The sequence below is a fragment of the Schistocerca nitens genome, chromosome 2, assembly GCF_023898315.1.
Source record: "Schistocerca nitens isolate TAMUIC-IGC-003100 chromosome 2, iqSchNite1.1, whole genome shotgun sequence".
NCBI lineage: Eukaryota > Metazoa > Arthropoda > Insecta > Orthoptera > Acrididae > Schistocerca > Schistocerca nitens.
In genome coordinates, this window is record NC_064615.1 from 389689658 (window position 1) to 389711758 (window position 22101).

Genomic DNA, 22101 nt, shown 5'->3' on the forward strand with positions numbered 1-22101 from the left:
TTTAAAATAAGTGAAAATTTCTGTTTTTTCCTAAATATGTAGTAAACTGCCTTTTTCTGCAACATTTAGGACTGATAGAAATTGTCATATCACTCGCTGTGTTGTTTCATTCATTTGAGTGTATACTAAACGAAGACTGTTTCGCGCCAGTTAGGTTCTGATGTTCTTTAAAGCTTGTTCTGAAATTTTATGTAGTTTGGTCTAAGTACATCTGCCAATAGCTATCGCATTTTAACTCGAAAACACCTGAACATGTAAATTTGTAGGATTGTTCTATGTTGCAACAAATCTGTGATCGTGATGTATTCTGTACTCTGAAACCTATTTTTGGTTGCTTTTCTGCTTATGAGTCCTACATATTGACGAAAGAGAAAGTTTACTAAATATTTTGGAAGCAACAGAAATTTGCACATACGTAACAGAACATCCTTACATTATGTTAAACCAACAGACCGATCTTCAAAACAAAAAAGTTAATCGAAAATTTCGGTAGTATACTTTAATAAAAATATATTTCTTTGCTCTGCCAACACAGATAATACATATTAGAAGTAGCATTATACTGGGTGTGTTTCCTAAGAGTAGTAAGGCAAATTTTCTCTGGTGTTTCGGCAAACACCTCCCATTTTGATTTTAAATTGTGTAGTTAAAGTCAACTCAAACAATTAATGCTTGTCACGGCTCTCATCCGACGACCATTGTCAATAGAGTCCGTCTGTTTCTTTCCTTGGAGAATTCTGTGTGCCTATTCAATTGAATGCTCCCGAATTAATCTAGTACCATATTCGTTTTACCGCTGTGTACTAATAGGGGCAGTAAAACAAGAGTAAAATACAACTGTCCAGCAGCGACTGAGTAACGCAGCATGCTTTGCGGTAACAGTTACCGCGGGCTATAGTAGTGCTGTCGCTACTGGAGATTTGGTTATTCTTGGCGTTTTACTGCCGATGTAGTACATAGCGATAAAACAAATATCGTGCTAGACCAATCTGGAAATGCTCTAACGAATGGGCACGTAAAATTCCGCTTTAAAAATCACTTCCTTTGTTGCGGGAGACAAACCAAAGTTTTCCATCGACACTGGACGTCGCCTTTGACGCGATGAGCAATAATTATTTGTGCTGACTAAAGCTACACAACACAAAGGCGAAGTTGTAAATATCTGCTGAAAGAACAGAAAAAATGCACTTGACGATTCTTATGAGAAATACGCACTACATATTCTACGATGTACAACAAAAGTAATCTTTGCATTTAAGCAATATCCAATGACAGCTGCGTATACTTCGTGAAAAAATCCTTACGCTGATTATATATATGTGCATATAATTAATGTAATCGTATTATTACATTGTTGTTGTTGTGGTCTTCAGTCCAGAGACTGGTTTGATGCAGCTCTCCATGCTACTCTATCCTGTGCAAGATTCTTCATCTCCCATTACCTACTGCAACCTACATCCTTCTGAATCTGTTTAGTGTATTCATCTCTTGGTCCCCCTCTACGATTTTTACCCTCCACGCTGCTCTCCAATACAAAATTGGTGATCCCTTGATGTTTCAGAATATGTCCTACCAACCGATCCCTTCTTCTAGTCAAGTTGTACCACAAATTTCTCTTCTCTACAATTCTATTCAATACCTCCTCATTAGTTATGTGATCTACCAATCTAATCTTCAGCATTCTTCTGTAGTACCACATTTCGAAAGCTTCTATTCTCTTCTTGTGTAAACTATTTATCGTCCACGTTTCACTAACGTACATGGCCACACTCCATACAAATACTTTCAGAAACGACTTCTTGACACTTAAATCTATACTCGATGTTAACAAATTTCTCTTCGTCAGAACCGCTTTCCTTGCCATTGTCAATCTACATTTTATATCCTATCTACTTCGAACATCATCAGTTATTTTGCTCCTCAAATAGCAAAACTGATTTACTGCTTTAAGCGTCTCATTTCCTAGTCTAATTCCCACACCATCACCCGATTTAATTCGACTACATTCCATTATCCTTGTTTTGCTATTGTTGATGTTCATCTTATATCCTCCTTTGAAGACACTGTCCATTTCGTTCAGCTGCTCTTCCAGGTCCTTTGCTCTCTGACAGAATTACAATATCATCGGCGAATCTCAAAGTGTTTATTTCTTCTCCATGGATTTTAATTCCCACTCCGAATTTTTCTTAATTTCCTTTACTGCTTCCTCAATATACAGATTGACTAACATCGGGGATAGGCTACAACCCTGTCTTACTCCCCTCCCGACCACTACCGCAGGTGTGTCTTTCAATAAACTATTTTCTAAGATAAGTTGTAGGGTCAGTATTGCCTCACGTGTTCCAACATTTCTACGGAATCCAAACTGATCTTCCCCGAGGTCAGCTTCTACCAGTTTTTCCATTCGTTTGTAAAGAATTCGTGTTAGTATTTTGCAGCCGTGGATTATTAAACTGACAGATAGTTCGATAATTTACACATCTGTCAGCACCTGCTTTCTTTGGGAGGTCTGAGGGTATTTTGCCTGTCTCATACATATTGCTCACTAGATGGTAGAGTTTTGTTAGGCATGGCTCTCCCAAGGCTGTCAGTAGTTTTAATGGAATGTTGTCTACTCCGGGGCCTTGTTTCTACTTAGGTCTCTCAGTGGTCTGTCAAACTCTTCAATGCAGTATCATATCACCTATTTCACCTTCATCTACATCCTCTTCTATTTCCACAATATTGTCCTTCAGAACATCGCCCTTGTATAGACCCTCTATATATTCCTTCCACCTTTCTGCTTTCCCTTCTTTGCTTAGAACTGGGTTTCTATCTTCATTTTCATGCAAGTGGTTCTCTTTTCTCCAAAGGTCTCTTCAATTTTCCTGTAGGCAGTATCTATCTTACCCCTAGTGATATGCGCCTCAAAATCCTTACATTTGTCCTCTAGCCATCCATGCTTAGCCATTTTGCACTTTCTGTCGATCTCATTTTTGAGATGTTTGTATTCCTTTTTGCCTGTTTCATTTACTGCATTTTTGTATTTTCTCCTTTCATTAATTAAGTTCAATATCTATTCTGTTACCCAAGGATTTCTATTAACACTCGTCTTTTTACCTACTTGATCCTCTGCTGCCTTCACTATTTCATCTCTCAAAGCTACCCATTCTTCTTCTACTGTATTTCCTTCCCCCATTCTTGTCCATCGTTCCCTAATGCTGTTCCTGAAGCTGTCTACTACCACTGGTTCTTTTAGTTTATCTAGGTCTCATCTCAAATTCCCACCTTTTTGCTGTCTCTTCAGTTTTTATCTACAGTTAATAACTAATAGATTGTGATCAGAGTCCACATATGCCGCTGGAAATGTCTTACAATTTAAAACCTGGTTCCTGAATCTCTGTCTTACCATTATATAATCTATCTGAGACTTTCCAGTATCTCCCGGCTTCTTCCATATATACAATCTTCTTTTATAATTCTTGAACCAAGTGTTAGCTATGATTACGTTATGCTCTGTGCAAAATTCTACCAGGCGCCTCCGTCTTTCATTCCTTACTCCCATTCCATATTCACCTACTACGTTTCCTTCTCTTCCTTTTCCTACTCTCGAGTTCCAATCGCCCATGACTATTAGATTTTCGTCTTCCTTCACTCTCTGAATAATTTCTTTTATCTCATCATACATATTATCAATCTTTGTTAACTGCGGAGGTAGTTGGCATATAAACTTGTACCACTGTGGTAGGCGTGGGCTTCGTATCTATCTTGGCCACAATAATGCGTTCACTATGCTGTTTGTAGTAGCTTACCCGTATTTCAATTTTCCTGTTCATAATTAAACCTACTCCTGCGTTACCCCTATCTAATTTTGTATTTATAACCCTGTATTCACCTGACCAGAAGTCTTGTTCCTCCTGGCACCGAACTTCACTGATTCCCACAGTATCTAACTTAAACCTATCCATTACGCTTTTTAAATTTTCTAACCCACCTGCCCGATTAAGGGATGTGACATTCCACGCTTCATACCGTAGAACGCCAATTTTCTTTCTCCTGATAACAACGTCCTCTTGAGTCGTCCCCGGCCGGAGATCCTAATGGGGGAGTATTTTACCTCCAGAATATTGTACCCAAGAGGACGCCATCATCATTTAACCATACCGTAATGCTGCATGCCCTCGGGAAAAAGTTTCCCCTTGCTTTCAGCCGTTCGCAGTACCAGCACAGCAAGACTGTTTTGCTTAGTATTACATGGCCAGATCAGTCAATCATGCAGACTGTTGCCCCTGCAGCTTCTGAAAAGGCTGCTGCCCCTATTCAGGAACCACACTTTTGTCTGGCCTCTCAACATATACCCCTCGTTGTGGTTGCACCTACGGTACGGCTATCTGTATCCCTGAGGCACGGAAGCCTCCCCACCAAGGGCAAGGTCCTTGGTTCATTGGAGGGGGGAGGGGTGGAGGATTATTACATTAATATTACGAAATATTTTCGTTGGGATACGCAAGAGAAGTCGAATTACAATGAACTGAAAAATCACAGATGCATTAAATTCTACAATATATCTGTAATAACTTATTGTAAGAAACAGATATCGCTGATGATGGGTAACGCCAGAAACTAGTACGGTGTAATAAAATACTACCAGAAGGCAGTTTTGTCGGCCGATTAATTGATAAGATGATATATTTACGATTTCTAAAAGCTGCAGGGCACGAAACATACAAGACATACATGACTAACACTTTCACCATAAAACAATAACAACAAAAACACATAAGTATAAATACAAAAAAGCACTTTTACAAACCTGTTACATAATGAGGTATGTCGCATGCCTGTGATCTTTTATGGCCTAGTATGCAGTTAATAATCACTACGACGTAGAGAACTTCACACGAAAGCCTGCTTTCTATTCCGAAAACTATTGCTCCATGGACCTTAACAATGCTTTTAAATAATTTCTGTAATTTAGTGCGACTCTTTTACTAGTTTTTAAAACTGCAAATATTTTCGAATAGAAATAAGATCTTATCAAGGTGATATAGGATAAATCAAGATTCGTGGCACACATTTAAGATTAACCACTTACAGTGTGAAAACTTCATTCGAATACTAGTCCATGCAGCAATTGTTTGGGCTGACTATTATCTGAAAGTGGATGGGGATACAAACTATCATGACGATATAATAATGCCGCATGACGCTCTGAATATTTCTTCTTGTCGTGCGAAATGGAAATCTCAGAGTAATCCAATAACTGCCATGATGCAACGACTAATAATAATTCACATCGGAGGGATGTTTATTCAGTTTTCTAGAAATACGCACTTCTCTCAGCATGTTTATTCTTCGAAGGCTAACCACAGACCCCTTGCCACAGAAAGATGAGGCACACTAACTCATGCTTTACCACATCTTCACTTCCTCCTAAACCTTTTCGCTTTGGGTTGACTTCCCTCCATCTTTTCTGTTACATAAATATTAAATTTGCTTAGCGTGAGCGAGTTACATACGTTACAGTTTAGCACATAGATAACGTATCATGATGAATATTGGTAAAAGACGTTTACGAAGTAATTCAAGATTACGTAATGTTACAGAATGAGAAAAATTATGTACATGCATCGTAAGTCAAAGAATTTAAATGCTACTGAGGCTAGAATATTGATAGTCGACATAAGAATCTCTTCTGAGTTAAGAAACAGCTCACGTTAAAGTCTTTCCACTCATTTAGAACACTGAATACAACAGAATACGTTTCTTTGTATGACCATCTTCCGTAGCAGCTGTTAAAATCAGGTATTGCTGATTTTCCGTCTTGAGCTTACTGGAGTTTAATTAACGAGAATTACACCAGATGCGTTCGCTTTTATTTATAAAGCATCTTCCGTGGTTATTCCGCAAACTGGATACATATATTTGTACATTTCTGGTTGTTGTAGGTTAAATACAGCGTTTTGTTCATAAAGTTTGTGTGCAAGTTACGTACTTATTGTGTTTCTTTCCATATTCTGCTACTCTCGTCCTTGATGGCAACGGTGACGTCGAACGACTTCGATTCACATATACAGTTAGCAGTTTTTGCCATTCTGCAGTAATTCTTGCGCTGCATTATATACACTTCACTTCTGTAAATTGAACTGAAGCTATGTGTGTTTCTCACTCTGCACAGTAAAAGTGTTTAAGTATGTTCGTTTGTTTTCGTTCATTTTGTGACTTTGAAAGTTAGTGTCAATTAGTGAAACATTCTTGTATGTTAGGGAGAGATCTGGCACTAGTTAGGGGAGGGGAACGGTTGACCGCAAGATTTTTTGTTTTTTGGGTGGAGGGGGGCGGGGAGCGGGGATGGGTCAGGATGTTGATTATAGGGCAGAATCAGAGAGTGGATGGTAGTGGTAAATGGATCCCGTCGTTATACATGTGTATTTAATGTTATATTAAGTGTTCCGTCAGTTTAAAGAGTGTGTGGTTTACCAAGGTGGTCTGATCATTTATGAGTTGTTTCTTTTCTCTTAATGATTTTTTGTCTGTGGTGCTTTTGTTGTAAGGTGAGGAGGTATTTAATGTTGTTTATATTCTTGTGATTTTCATGTCTGTGTCTCTGATGGTAATTTTTATGTCGGTGTTGGTATAAGTGGTCTACAAAAGTTGAATGATTTGTCCTATACTTCCACGCCCTTACATGTCCTTTGTATCTGGTGCCAAACGTCCTCCTGGTTCGACCGATGTACCTTCCATCACATGTATTGCATTTCAGTTGGTATACTCCTGATTTCTGATATATATCAGTTTTCCCTGTTATTTTTAGGAAGTATTCCTGAATTGAATTGTTGGTTTCGTAGGCTATCTTTATGTCTTGGTTTTTGAAAATACTGGATATTCTGGGTGGTTGTATGTGTGTATGTAACTGTGTACCATATTTTGTTTTGTATTTCTTTCACATTTTGTGTTGTTTGTGTTCTTGTATTTTGTGTGTTTGTGTGTGATTTTGTCCTTGTGTTCGTGACAGCTGGGTGTTTGTTCTTATATTTTTATGTTTTCTGTTTCTTGATTTTATTGTTCAGCATTGTTACTAAGTTTGCTTTGTATCCAGTGTTTGTTGCCATTTGTATTACGATATTTGTATTATGGTACTCGTTTCTTTTTTGTAATTGCCTGTATCTGATGGTATTGTGTTTACTCTGTGGAGCATGTATCTAAGTGGTGTCTGCTTTTGAGAACTGGGGTGTTGTGAAGTCTGACGTATAATTTCGCCTGTTGTTCTAGGTTTTCGGTGTATGTCAAATTTGTATTGTTTGTTTTCAACCTTTATAGTGTTGTCCAAGACATTTAACTCTGTGCTTTGCTTCTTCTGTATTGTAAAATGTATCGTCTATCAGGTACAAGACGTCATCCATATACCTAATCCAGTATAGGAAAACGTGGTAAGAGCATGGAAGTATTGGACAAATCATTCAACTTTTGCAGATCACTTATACCAGCACCAACATGACATTACCACCAGATACATTGACATGGAAATCACAAGGATAAACAATAACAAAAACATCTCATAATCTTACAAGAAAAATATCACAGAAAAGAAACAACTCATAAATGATCAGATTGGTAAACCGCACACTCTTTAGACTGGTTGACCACTTAATATGTCATTAAATGTATACTTGTAACCATAGGCTCCATTTACCACCACCATCTCCTCCTAGATCTTGTTTAATCGCCATACAGGCCCATCCTTGGCTCCCACTATCTTGTACTCAACCCCCCACATACCCCTCATCTCGTCTCACTTACTCAAAGAAAAAAAGGTAGTTTTAAAGGTTGGCAACACTCATAACGTGATCCAAAACAAACGACCAGACACAAACACTATTACTGTGCTGAGTGAGAATGACACATAACCTCAGTTCAGTTTACAAAAGTGAAGTGTATGTAACGCACCGCAAGAAATATTGCATAATGGCAAAAAATGCCAATTCGATACGGTAATCAAAGTCATTCGACTTCAGCCGCTGCTAGCAATGAGGGAAGAAGCATAATATGTAAACAAACACCGTAAGTAACTTGCACAGCAAATTTACAAACAAAACGCTGTATTTAACCCACAACAACCAGAAATGTACAAACGTATGTATCCAGTTTGCAGAATAATCACGAGACATGCTTTAAAAATAAAAGCGAAATGTTTCAGGTGTAATTCTGTTTAATTAAGTTGCAGTAAGCTCAAGACGGGAAACTAGTAGTAACTGACGACAGCAGAACTCTCTGCTCAAGTCGAAGGATACAGACTGAAAGTCTTTCAAATAAGGAAATCAAATAATTGATTCAATACTTATTACTACCTGTACAAAAAACTGTCTTACTCCTGCCATCTTTCAATTTTCATGATTATAACATTACCATCAAGAAGTAATCCTTGTGTTAAATTGGTATAACAACTGTTGTAGCATACCTTACAGAAAATTATTAGTATCAATGGTAAAGCTTCATAAATTTATAAAAACTTAGCTACATCACCACTTTCCCAAATCTTAACCACAATTACATCTGTAAAATAACTATATTATTGATTACATTTTTAATAGACATTTATTAACGAGGTTCCTCTCATAAAAAGCTCTATGACTTAATGACTATTGTATTGTTTTAATGTGCATTTGTTGGAGCGAACAAAATAGTAAGTACAACATGAGAGAACGGAACTAAACGAATAGCCTTGTTATGTATTCTTTGACTCTAAGTTTCAAGTATTTATGTATGCTGTTGGTATATGCTATGAGAATCTCTAACTAATGGAAGTAAATGTCAGATTGAAAGACACCGATATTCGATTCGAAATGTGTAGTGCTGTACTCACTATTTTCAGAAAAGATGAGAGTAACAATGGAAAACTATTCACTGGATAATGTGGGCATAGAGTTGATACAAAGCTCACAAAACCGTGGAGACGAAAATGAATACTGCGTTTCAAGCGTTTTTGAGGACATCAGTGAGTTAGAAACTATTCTGGAAACACAAGAACAGAGCTGCCTTGCGTCAGGGATCTCAGCGAATATCAACAGCAGACAACCAGAAGGTAGTAACTGAATTTAGCTTAAACACATCTATCAGTTTGTACATTCTGACACTTCCGGCCTTTTAACGTGAAGTTATACTTGCGTTTCTCTTTGCAGATGTAACTTTGGGACGATCCTTACCACGACAGACTGGCATCAGGAGCAGAACAGAGACTAAAGGTGCGAGTGCGTTAACGAGCAACAGAGACAGCCTAGCCGTGCAATCTGACGACAGCAGCGTATACCTGAGCGCCTCGTTAGACGACGTCGATGCGGTGCCTAATAGCGTGACCTGCTGTCCGGAACACAACGAGAGCGCTAAGGAAGGCGAGGGCGCCCTTCAGAAGACAGACGACACTAAGGAAGCGCAGAGCTCTACATCAAAGTGCAGTGTAACGATTAACTTCCGCCTCACTGAGGAACAGTTCTGCTGCAGCTCACGTGAGTCCTGTGTTCACTTAAAAGTAGAAATTGAAAAATTTGAGGGCACGAGGAACAGGAACGCTTTTGCTCCACAGGTGAGCTGCCAGCAGCAAACGCGGAAGACAGCGCGTGAGGCGGTTCTCTCGGTCACCTCCACACTGGTGACCAGCGGCGGCAGCGCGCGAGAAGACGTTGTTAATCTACATCGGCCGTCGCGTTCGGATAGGCGCACTGAGATGGATGACCCAGACGAGTTTCCGGGAAACTCAACTGCCGAAGGGCCCGAAACTCCCGAGTACAGTCCCACGGATAGCGAATCGTCTGAGACTTCGGACGAAGCAGACGCTACGGAATGTGCTACGAAAAAGTCATGTAGCCACACCGATTTAGACAGTCACTTCGCAACACCGACAGCGGAAGAAAGTGATACATTGGGATCTAAGGAAGCAGTTAAAGAGAAAATTGAAGAAAGTTGCGCTGGTCAGCTAGAAGATAAATCTGACTCTCCTCAATCCTACGGTAATGAACGGCATTATTTTGAAGAAAATATGACAAACATAGATGCAGAGGGAGTAGAGATATGTAAACAAAGTCTCAAGGAAGATTTGGACCGAAATTCTATGTTAAGTGAGATATCGCTTGATAGTGAAGATAATAGTAAGACGTCAGTAGTTTGCAAGGATGTATCGGACACAACACATCCCGATAAGAATTCTACGCTCAAGGACTCGGGGAATCATAAAACAGCCGCCGAAAAGAATCCCAGTGTAGAATTTACTGAAGATGGGAAGGTGAGACCAAACAGCCAGCAGAAGGGGGATGTGCATTCTCAAGGAAAGAACTGTAAAAACGAAGAGAATAGTCGCTCCGGTTTTCCCTTGCAAATAACTCTAGATGAGGACAGTGTGAGCTCTGACGTCCGGTCGGAGTCTCTTGACGTCCGGTCGGAGTCTCTTGACGAGCGAGTGCTTAGTACCGAAATGCTGAGTGATTCAGATGAGCAAGATTTCACATTTCACGGGAAGGACTATTCGGGTACCGCGGAAAGAGCAAAGATAACAGCAAAAGGACTAGACGATTTGCCACAAGCAGAGCTCATCGGAACGCCCGTGGGTGGTGAAACACAAGGACAAGGAGACATTTCGCATTCGGACTCTGATGTCACATCAACTAGCGGCACAGACCATCAACTGAAGACACCAGTCACACAAGAACTATCTGAAGGAATGAAAGATGAACTTACTGTATCTAACGAAGAAGAAGCTAAGTTGAAACTGCCCAAAACGTTGCAGCATGTGAGTGAAGTCCCTAGGGGAATATTCGAGAGTATCCTGTATAAACTTTATAATCGGATGAATCAGAGGTCACCGCGAACATGGAGGGATATATCAAGAGGGCCGTGCGTGAAGCAGCTGGTGAAAGCATTTTCCAAGGAAACAATGGATTGTCCAAAGTTTCCGAAAAGCCAGTCAGTTCCGGTACAGAAAACTAAAAAGCAAATACCAAAATCAGAGTTATTTGAATCGTTTAGCGACATGGACGACTCTCCCAGGAGCCAGTCTGTAAAGGTACAGAAAACTGCGGAAGAAATTCGAGAATCGCCATTATCTGAGTCGTTTAGCGACGTAGGTGATGAAGGATTTAAATGCAGATTAGAAAGTAGTACCGATGACGAACATTTATCAAGCGACGATGTTCCAATACGGTCTTCGACACCTTCTCAAGAAGTAGTGGTGATGGAAATAAGAGATGAATTGCAAAAGCCTGATTGCTCGAGTAAGAGAGTAATACAACTGATTAAGAAGTTTGGCGGCAAAGGCAGCTTTAAGAAACACAAGAAAGATGAAGGTAATATCGACAAGGCAGAAGAGCTTGGTGAAACGCAGCTTGCACTGAAAGATCCAGATGAAGGTAACGCAATTAAGGATGGTACGACTGACGTCAAGGCTAAAAGCGAGGCTCTCCGTGAAAAGGAGGCTGCCTGCTCTAGAAAAGGAAGCTCCGCATGGCTAACGAATGTCTCTGTAAAAAATCTAGTAGCCATATTTTCTGAAATATCTAAGTCACCTGTGCCGTCTCGAAGGAGCGCCTCCCGATCTTCAAAAAAAAGCACCACTTGGCAGAGCAGAGAGGCACTGACTAAGGCTTCTCGGACGATGGAGACGCAGACGCCAGGTTCTGAAGCTATCGGAAGCTGCAGCAACGTGGTGCTGTTGGTGCAGCCGGAGTACAGCGGAACCAATGTGAGTAGCGCCAATTCCTCCTGTACACCCTCTTCAAGCACTTCAGGAGTGTATCCGTAGAATAAAGTTGATGCACTGTTTAGCAAGATTTAGTCCTTGGATACTGTTAATCAATGTGGGTTTGAGCTCTCTATTTATGCCACACTTAGACTGACCACCAGAGGAACTGCCCACAGTTCCTACACCAATCTCACTACGCTGTGAAAACTTCGTCTTGTTAGTAACGCACATGTGTCTGTGAGTTACCTGTAAATCTGCGAATTAGTGACTTACAGTTTCGTTTCCTCAAGTGTAACACACTGTTGAATAAATTTAATGCTGCCACCCCAGGATTCTTCCCAGTGCACAGCTTTCCTCCACCAAGCACACATTACACTCGTGTCGTAAGACTAATGGGAAATTCAAATTAATAGTTACCTGATGAGAGAACTGATGGTGTGGTTCTGATTTCCTTCAACAATTGCATTACTTCCGGTGGCACCACCTCTTTTACCGATAATGTCACTCCGTGTGAAATGACGGGAATAATCAAAGATGGTGAGAAATGACGAATTAACATACGTAAACTTTTGGGATGATGAAACTAGCTCACTTGTGGTCGGTAAAAGGGGCGGGTAACTTCCATGATATTACAATGAACCAATATTCCTCTTGTAAAAAAGAAGGCGAAAATAATCACACAGTGTTAATATACCATTAATACTACAGTCTTGGTGTTAACCACCTCCTCATAATGCGGCAGGCTATTGTTTGACTAATACCACACTCTCTTAATACGATTGCTATAAGCACTATAGCTGTGTTGTCGACTAACTACTTCATCATACACAAGGATATTCCTTCACTGTTACTCCACCCTATCGTCAGGTTACCTCTAGCCCTACACTCGTTGTACTGAACATTATTATGTACCAAGCTATAACTATATTGTTAGCCGATGTAGGAATGAGTGAGTATTCAAGATAGAACTTAAATTTTAATTCTGAGGTTCCCTCCATTCAAGGGCGATCGCTAACGCATGACATCATTGCGTCTCACCCATCTCCCTACCCACGAACACATCGTGAGCCAGACACCTCCCCTACCTTTATTAAGCTACATAAATTCGTTGGAAGTGGGACAGTCAGAGGGTTTCTAAGCCAAAACACATATTTAGCTCTCCCAGAACCGACTCCCTATTTTGTGCCATAGAAATGAAACAACCAATCACATTTATCACCTCCTCCTCAAGCCACGCCATTTTCTTGAAAATAAGCAAATAAGAGAGCTTCTGAGCCAAGATATCCTGATCGCAGCTCAGTATTTTACTTGTCAATAATATTTCTCAACCACAACAGCCTTTACTGTAAAGAGGTACAGCTAGAGAACTAAGCCAACACACATATTTAGACCATACGCAGTATTTTGTCGTCCAATTACAGTTGTCAGCACCTCCATAAACTACGCATCCCTCGTGGAAATAAGTCAACTACATAGCTACCTACGGCTAGGAAAGCCGGGGCATGATATAATTCTCGTCCAGCACTCTTGGACATTGCACAACCTAAGCATTGCATCGGACACACTCACGCCATACCAATCTTAATCGTTTTACGTACCCTGGGGCCCTAAAACGGTGAATCATTACATTATGAGCAGTTTGAAGTATATTATTGGCTTCATTTGATAGATTTTAGGTTTTCACTGTAGCTACTAAGATCAGTATGCACCAAATACACTGAAGCGCCAAAGAAACTGGTATAGGCATGCATGTTCAAATACAGACATATGTAATCAGGCAGAATACGGCGCTGCGGTCGGCAACGCCTATGTAAGACAAGTGTCTGACGCAGTTGTTAGATCGTTACTGCTGTTACAGTCGCACGTTACCAAGATTTAAGTGAGTCTGAACGTGCTGTTATAGCCGGCGGACGAGCGATGGGACACAGCATCTCCGATGTAGCCATGAGGTGGCAGTTTTCCCGCACGACCATTTCAAGAGTATATCATGAACATCAGGAATTCGGTGAAACATCAGATTTCCCACATCGCTGCGGCGGAAAAAGATCTTGCAAGAATGGGACCAACGACTACTGATAAGAATCGTTCAGCGTGACAGAAGTGAAACCCTTCCACAAATTGCTGCAGATTTCAGTGCTGGGCAGTCAACAAGTGTCAGCGTGCGAACCATTCAACGAAACATCATCGATATGGGCTTTCGGAGCCGAAGACCCACTCGTGTACCCCTGATGACTGCACGACACAAAACTTTAAACCTCGCTTGTTGATGACTGGAAACATATTGCCTGGTAGGACGAGTGTCTTTTCAAATTGTATCGAGCGGATGAACGTGTACGGGTATGGAGAAAACCCCATGAATCCAAGGACCCTGCATGTCAGCAGAGGACTGTTCAAGCTGGTGGAGGCTCTGTAATGGTGTGGGGCCTTTGCAGTTGGAGTGATATGGGACCCCTGATACGTCTAGATAGCGCCCTGACAGGTGACACGTACGTAAGCATCCTGTCTGATCACCTGCATCCATTCATGTCCATTGTGCATTCTGACGGACTTGGGCAATTCCAGCAGGACCATGCGACATCCCACACGACCAGAATTTCTACAGAGTGGATGCAGTAACCCTCTTCTGAGTTTAAGAACTTCCGCTGGGCACCAAACTTCCCAGACATGAACATTATTGAGAATATTTTGGATGCCTTGCAACATGCTGTTGTTCAGAAGAGATCTCCACCCCTTCGTACACATACGGATTTATGAACATCCCTGCAGGTTTCATGGTGTCAATTCTCTCCAGCACTGCTTGAGACATCAGTCAAGTGCATGTTACGTAGTGTTGTGGCACTTGCGTGCTCGTGGGGGCCCTACTTGATATTAGGCAGGTGTACTAATTTCTTTGGCTCTTCATTGTATATATGTGTTAACCTTGTAACAAACGGATGATAGCTTTATTTCTAGTATCAACGTTTTGGGAGAATAAATTGTATTCCCACTCAAATGCCCTGAATTTTGTTGATAGTGTTGTCTGTGATATGGAAGAAAGCGTCCCTTATTGTAAATAATGTTAAGGAATGGTGGTTACAATAATCACCAGACGTTTTTAGAAGTTTTTCAGTAATGGTTCACTGCGACAGACACCATTTTCAGGAAGACCATGATAATCCGTAATATTCCATAACACAATTTTCGTCACTGACTGGCTAATATAACTTTTCATTAGCTCCGATATAGGCCTAGTCAAGGGTACATTCCACTGTCGGGGATAACATTTTTCTTATATACTTGATGAACACAACTGAAGTCTCATGTGATCAAGAATGTATGCAAAATTCATTATACTATTACTCCCTGACAAGTATTTCCATCGCCGACCTAAAACACATACAAGAAAACCATCATTCGACTCCATAGGACGAGAATCAATATCAAATTCAATAAAAACGTTGTATACTTCGTTAATACATGTATGTGGTTCCACAACCTCCAAAAACTTTATCAAAGAAAACATTGTTCGTAGTAGGCTGTACAAATATATCTTTCATTCGTTGTGTGGTTTACCAATTTCGACCCTGAAACGTTTTCAAGCATCTGCAAAAGAGTACATCAACATAGACAAGTGTTACAATAAATATGTACATTGTGGAAAACCACTGAACGTAACTACAGTTGTGTTTAAATTCTACAGAAGCAGTCCTCCTTACTTTACATAAGTATCACGCAGTATGGTGTACATAAGATCAATTTGCAATTTTTGGCACGCTAAGGAAGCATGTAATATACAGTGGTGTACGTTATCGAAAGTCATATTCTTTACCTTTGAATGTACCTTTGCTAGAATTAGAGCACCTGACCTCAGCTTCAATATGTACATGGAAGTTGTATGGTTCATACATGATGTGACGTAGTTATATGCTTTTAGGATGATACTTCCGTTGTTAGATCGTAATGTAGAAGAATTATTTAACGTAAGGCTTCACTTATGGAATGACTTCTCTATTGTATGCCCCAACAAGTACGACATATTGCATAATGCTTCACATATAAAGAAGTACAACTGCTTCTGTAACATATAAACGGAACTGATATGTTCAATGGTTTTCCACAGTGTGTATCTATAATATAATATGATAATTAAATAGACACCCTAGCTGCAAGCAGGCGTTGATACACTTCATTGGGGACATGTTGAAAATGTGTGCCCCGACCGGGATTCGAACCCAGGATCTCCTGCTTACATGGCAGACGCTCTATCCATCTGAGCCACCGCGGGCACAGAGGATAGTGCGTCTGCAGGGACTTATCCCTTGCACGCTCCCCGTGAGATCCACATTCACAACATGTCCACAACACTACATTCGTAGTGCGCCTAATAGATGTTTGCCCATCATACTCATTACTCGTGGCAGATTAATCTACCAAGTCCCGTACGAGTTCGGGCATAGCGTGTGCGTTCGCACAAGAAGGTCAAAGGCCGGGAACCCATATTTTTAACTATATATGACGGTAGAATCTGTTCCCGAAAGAACAGTTACCGTCGATGACCATGCAGCTTTGCTCGAAATGAAATGATAATTAAATACATCTATTAGGCGCACTACGAATGTAGTGTTGTGGACATGTTGTGAATGTGGATCTCACGGGGAGCGTGCAAGGGATAAGTCCCTGCAGACGCACTATCCTCTGTGCCCACGGTGGCTCAGATGGATAGAGCGTCTGCCATGTAAGCAGGAGATCCCGGGTTCGAATCCCGGTCGGGGCGCACATTTTCAACATGTCCCCAATGAAGTGTATCAACGCCTGCTTGCAGCTAGGGTGTCTATTTAATTATCATTTCATTTCGAGCAAAGCTGCATGGTCATCGACGGTAACTGTTCTTTCGGGAACAGATTCTACCGTCATATATAGTTAAAAATATGGGTTCCCGGCCTTTGACCTTCTTGTGCGAACGCACACGCTATGCCCGAACTCGTACGGGACTTGGTAGATTAATCTGCCACGAGTAATGAGTATGATGGGCAAACATCTATTAGGCGCACTACGAATGTAGTGTTGTGGACATGTTGTGAATGTGGATCTCACGGGGAGCGTGCAAGGGATAAGTCCCTGCAGACGCACTATCCTCTGTGCCCGCGGTGGCTCAGATGGATAGAGCGTCTGCCATGTAAGCAGGAGATCCCGGGTTCGAATCCCGGTCGGGGCGCACATTTTCAACATGTCCCCAATGAAGTGTATCAACGCCTGCTTGCAGCTAGGGTGTCTATTTAATTATCATTTCATTTCGAGCAAAGCTGCATGGTCATCGACGGTAACTGTCCTTTGGGGAACAGATTCTACCGTCATATATAGTTTATAATATTATACTCATCCACGTTGTAACTGCTTGAAAATGACTTAGTGTCGAAACTAGTCAATACCACAACGAATGAAGGATATAATTTTACAGCCTAACACAGACAGGTTTTTCTTTCATACATGAAACAGTGTAATCAATATTAAATGATTTAGAATGACGTTTGTGTAAAGTTAAATAATGATTATTAAGCAGCACACAATGCTAAATTAGGAGCACAGAGTCTCGGTTAAGTAATGAAATTAAGCATCTTTAAGCAAAAAATACTCGAACGGAACAATTAGCACCTGCACACAGCAACTTACGTGAACAACCCTACCGCCCTATAGCACACGGTAGATTAGGAAGAACAGATAGGTAACAAAATATCAACAGAACAGCAGGAAACAATTAAAAGAAGTTTAACGCTGACATGAAAGATTAACTGCCGGACCACACTCTAAAATCACCACCCCCTCGCCCCCCCCCCCCCACCCACGTCACTCTCTCCGACTCTCTCTCTCTGTCTCTCTGTCTCTCTCTCTCTCCGTCTCTCTCTCTGTCTCTCTGTCTCTCTCTCTCTCCGTCTCTCTCTCTGTCTCTATACCTTTCTCTCGCTCCTCTTTCTCTCTCTCTCTCTCTCTCACACACACACACACAAAACACACAACACACACACACACACACACACACACACGGAGAGAGAGAGAGAGAATCAAGATTCCCAACACAAAACACAATTTTATAAAATAATATTGAATCTCGCTGGCCGGCCGGAGTGGCCGAGCGGTTCTAGGCGCTACAGTCTGGAACCACGTGACCGCTATGGTCGCAGGTTCGAATTCTGCCTCGGGCATGGACGTGTGTGTGATGTCCTTAGGTTAGTTAGGTTTAAGTACTTGTAAGTTCTAGGGGACTGATGACCTCAGAAGTTAAGTCCCATAGTGCTCAGAGCCATTTGAAGCATTTTTTTTTAATCTCGCTGACGTAAAACCGAATAAAGCGGAAACATAAGCGTTAAAGAAGGCGTTAGGTACAGCATAATAGAAACAGAATGTATTGTAGCTCAAGAAAGAAAAACAATTCATAAATACAATTACAATCAGTGAACTGTTAGTAAAACATCTATATGACTACATCAAAAACAAGAAATATAATAGAAACAAAGAGAAAAATAATAAAGAAGCACTAACAATGAAGTCAATAAATGAAAACCTGTAGGAAATGGGGCAGAGAGTCAGTAGAACCTTGCTAGTACTTCGCACGGTCCAAATACCGCGGCTCTTTAAAAATCCGCTGAGTGAGCAGGCCAGACCTCAAAATATTTGCAAGAGGACATGTTTTTGATAAACAGTTGGAAATCAATTTTGCCTTGTTTCTCATACTATATGCATGTTGACTGCACATGTATATTCAGGGAATCCTCGTGCGTTATTTCATGTGTATGCTGAATAATTTCCAAGCGTGTCATGTTGCTTATTGCTTGGTCATTGAAAATATTTCCATCTTTCTTTATGCACTTCTGTCTGAAACACTCTTCCTGGAGACTGAGTATTCTCTTTCCTTTGTGATTACAATATGAGATTTCCATCCTTGTGGTTATCTCAGTGTCGTACACGAGTTCCCTTCTTTAGATGTTCTGCATATGTAGAATACGTACATTCGCTCTTCAGCAGCGTTATAAGTTCTTTGTACTGAGCATTAAAACATATTGTAGTCACCCCAACAGATCTAAAATTGCAGCTATTTTAATTCATATATTCCAAAACTACTGTAGTATATTTATCTTTATATTATTTCATGGTTTTTAATCTTTTTACGTTGTACAATTTGTTCCTACGTTTTTTGAAGATGTTACCAAATTTGTGTGTGACTGGTTATGGTATGTTTTGGTGTGCTTAGGTTGTGGGATGATTTTCTTGGCGTGAGTCTGCGTTGTCTGTTGTAGTTACGTGTTTATGTACCTGAATTATTCTTTGTTCTGCAGAGGCAAGAGAAAATCAATTTCGAACCTGGAAAAACTTATTTTAGTTGTATTAGGAATTGCCTAGTAGTTAACCGTTAGACACCAACAAATGTATTGTTACCAGAAACTGCAAAAATGCCCAACGCCTTTCAATGGAAATTAACGACAGAAACAAAATGTTCAAATGTGTGTGAAATCTTATGGGACGTAACTGCTGAGGTCATCAGTCCCTAAGCTTACACACTACTTAACATAAATTATCCTAAGAACAAACATACACACCCATGCAAGAGGGAGGACGCTAACCTCCGCCGGGACCAGCCGCACAGTCTATGACTGTAGCGCCTTAGACCGCTCGCCTAATCCCGCGCGGCTGACAGACACATTTCCGCTAAAAAGGCTTTCTGAAATTGACCACCCACTGAGACAGAAACTTGACAGATCGTATCAAGAAGGTATGGACAGACTATGAATAAACACTGCACCTAAAACAGAATTAAATACAAACTTCATAAATGTAAATAACATTCTACCTAATCTCCGAAGAACACCAAATTACCTAATTCAGACTGTCATTGCAACGAAACAATTTCAGCAGCTGATGTCTTCTACTTCCCAGCAAAAGCACGTACAAGAACAGAACCATAAGTTGGGGTTGTTGTGTTGTTTTGGGGGAGGAGACCCGACAGCGAGGTCATCGGTCTCATCGGATTAGCGAAGGACCGGGAAGGAAGTCGGCCGTGCCCTTTCAAAGAAACCATCCCGGCATTTGCCTGGAGCGATTTATGGAAATCACGGAAAACCTAAATCAGGATGGCCAGACGTGCGGTTGAACCGTCGTCCTCCAGAATGCGAGTCCAGTGTGTTTGCCACTGCGCCACCTCGCTCCGTCAGAACAATAAGTAAAAAGCATTCTTGCTAATAAATTCGCAGAATATTTTCATATTTATAGAGGCGGCTTCAATACCCAGATAATGGTAGAGTGGTTGTGCGTTCTGTCCAAGCACAGGTTACAAAGAATTGATTTCGCTTCACAGTGAAACTTCTAGTTTCTCTGTAAAAGCTACAGGCTGAAGTTCGTTTCGGCCTCACATTCTTGACGGAAAATTATGTTGTAACCTTTGCTGTGGCAATGGTTTCTGCTATGTCCTGGAGCCGACGCGGATTTGAACCTTTACAGAACATTGCCGGAAGAGTCTCCAAACCATTCTTGGACGCCTCCTTGTATAGTATGTTATATACAGTAGCTGCAGAAAAAGGATAAGTCGAGCATGAGAGGACACGGAGGCCCACTCCAACACGCATGACACTCTCCTCTTCCCTTAAATTTGGCTGTAGCGTACCTAACCGAAATGTGTCCCTAATTACTAAAAAGGTACTCCCGTCACCCCCTGCACCAGTTACACATCACAAAAGTACACGTTTCTTCCGTGCTAAATCAGCACAAGTGGCTGCTTGCTGAGACTAAAAATGATTCAAATGACTCTAAACACTATGGGACTTAACATCTGAGGTCATCAGTCCCCTATACTTAGAACTACTTTAACCTAACTAACCTAAGAACATCACACACATCCATGCTTGAGGCAGGATTCGGACCTGCGACCGTAGCTGCAGCGCGGTTCCGGACTGAAGCGCCCAGAACCGCTCGGCTACAGCGGCTGGCTGCTGAGACTACATTGAGCTTAACATGCCAGAGTGATTGTAGCAGACTCTGAAGATTAATTCTATGATACACAATGCGTGTTCATCTGTGCTTCATCTATGGTCCCAGATGAATAATCGTAAAGACGAAACACATTTTCTTGCGGAAGAAGCGAAATGCAAAAAAATGTCGAATATAAACGTCGGAAAGGTGTCATCATACGATGTTGGCACCTTTTCGAGCTCTATGGGTTAGTTATAGCGTTAAAAATTCTTCTATTCGGTCGACATACCTGCACAAGAACGCGTCAGACTGGGAAGACAAGGAGCAATCAGACCTTCTTTACACATGAATTTATTCGAATACAGAAGATAAGTTACACGTTACACAAACAACACGAGAATGTGGCTTTGAAAACAAGGTCGGTCACTTTAATTATGTCAATCAACATAAAAAACAGAAAACAGGAAAACACTACAGCACGGCCGTCAACATGATGAGCTGTAAAGTTTAGTAAGCAAAAGTACTAAAACTGAATAACCAATATTTAAATTTTATTTCACGTTTTTACACTATGTCGAATGCATGATAAACACTACAATTTATTACTACTTAATTCTGTTGATATCTTGTAGAATTTTCTCAGTCCGTCATTGTTCTGATTTTCAGTACCACTATAACATTACGAGATACGAATTAATATCTCTCCTGTCTATAAGTTGTAGATTTATTTCATAATGGATTAAATTAAACAGCTTTTCTTATCTCTTGTACTCATTCCAAGAACAGCGCTTTTGGTTCGAAAAAAATGTATGTATTATGTATAAAAAATTTCAGAGTGAGGCAGCGAAGACAGGCCACCCCAGATATATACAGAATGAATAAATATATGGAGATGTCTAGTTATAGAATAGAATATGGTGGATTTTCCGACGTTGGCAATTAATTGTTCTTATTTATAGTCTCTGAATTAGGACATTGAATTTTTTTTAAATGAAACTATATACTTTTTTCCTGTATCACTCGAAAGAAGCTTGTAAGAGAACTTGGCGATATAACATGATCAAATAGTATAAAGATAACAGCGCCGCAAGCAACTGTCCCGCCGTCTAGGGAGAGGTTACACAAAGAAATGGTTCGAATGGCTCTAAGCTCTATGGGACTTGACATCTGAGGTCATCAGTCCTCTAGGCTTAGAACTAGTTAAACCTAACTAATCTAAGGACATTACACACGTCCATGCCCGAGGCAGGATTCGAACCTGCGACCGTAGCAGCAGCACGGTTCCGGACTGAAGCGCCTAGAACCGCTCGGCCATAGCGGCCGGCGTTACACAAACGCCTGTCCTATTGTACCAGATGTAAGCAAACATGTAACTCCGCTACTGTTCGTGTTTTTACTATCACTAATGTCATACCAAGTGCTCAGAATGTTGACCTTGAGCCTTGCTACACGCTGTA

General features: G+C 40.9%; 2 non-coding genes across 2 annotated transcripts; both read left to right on the forward strand.

Annotated features, from left to right (window-relative positions):
* Positions 1-16385: 16385 nt before the first annotated feature.
* On the forward strand, positions 16386-16460 carry Trnat-ugu (transfer RNA threonine (anticodon UGU)). The gene has a single exon. It is a non-coding gene; the product is annotated as a tRNA-Thr (tRNA).
* A 366-nt stretch (positions 16461-16826) lies between these two features.
* Positions 16827-16901, forward strand: Trnat-ugu (transfer RNA threonine (anticodon UGU)). Its single transcript has one exon. It is a non-coding gene; the product is annotated as a tRNA-Thr (tRNA).
* The last annotated feature ends 5200 nt before the right edge of the window (positions 16902-22101 follow it).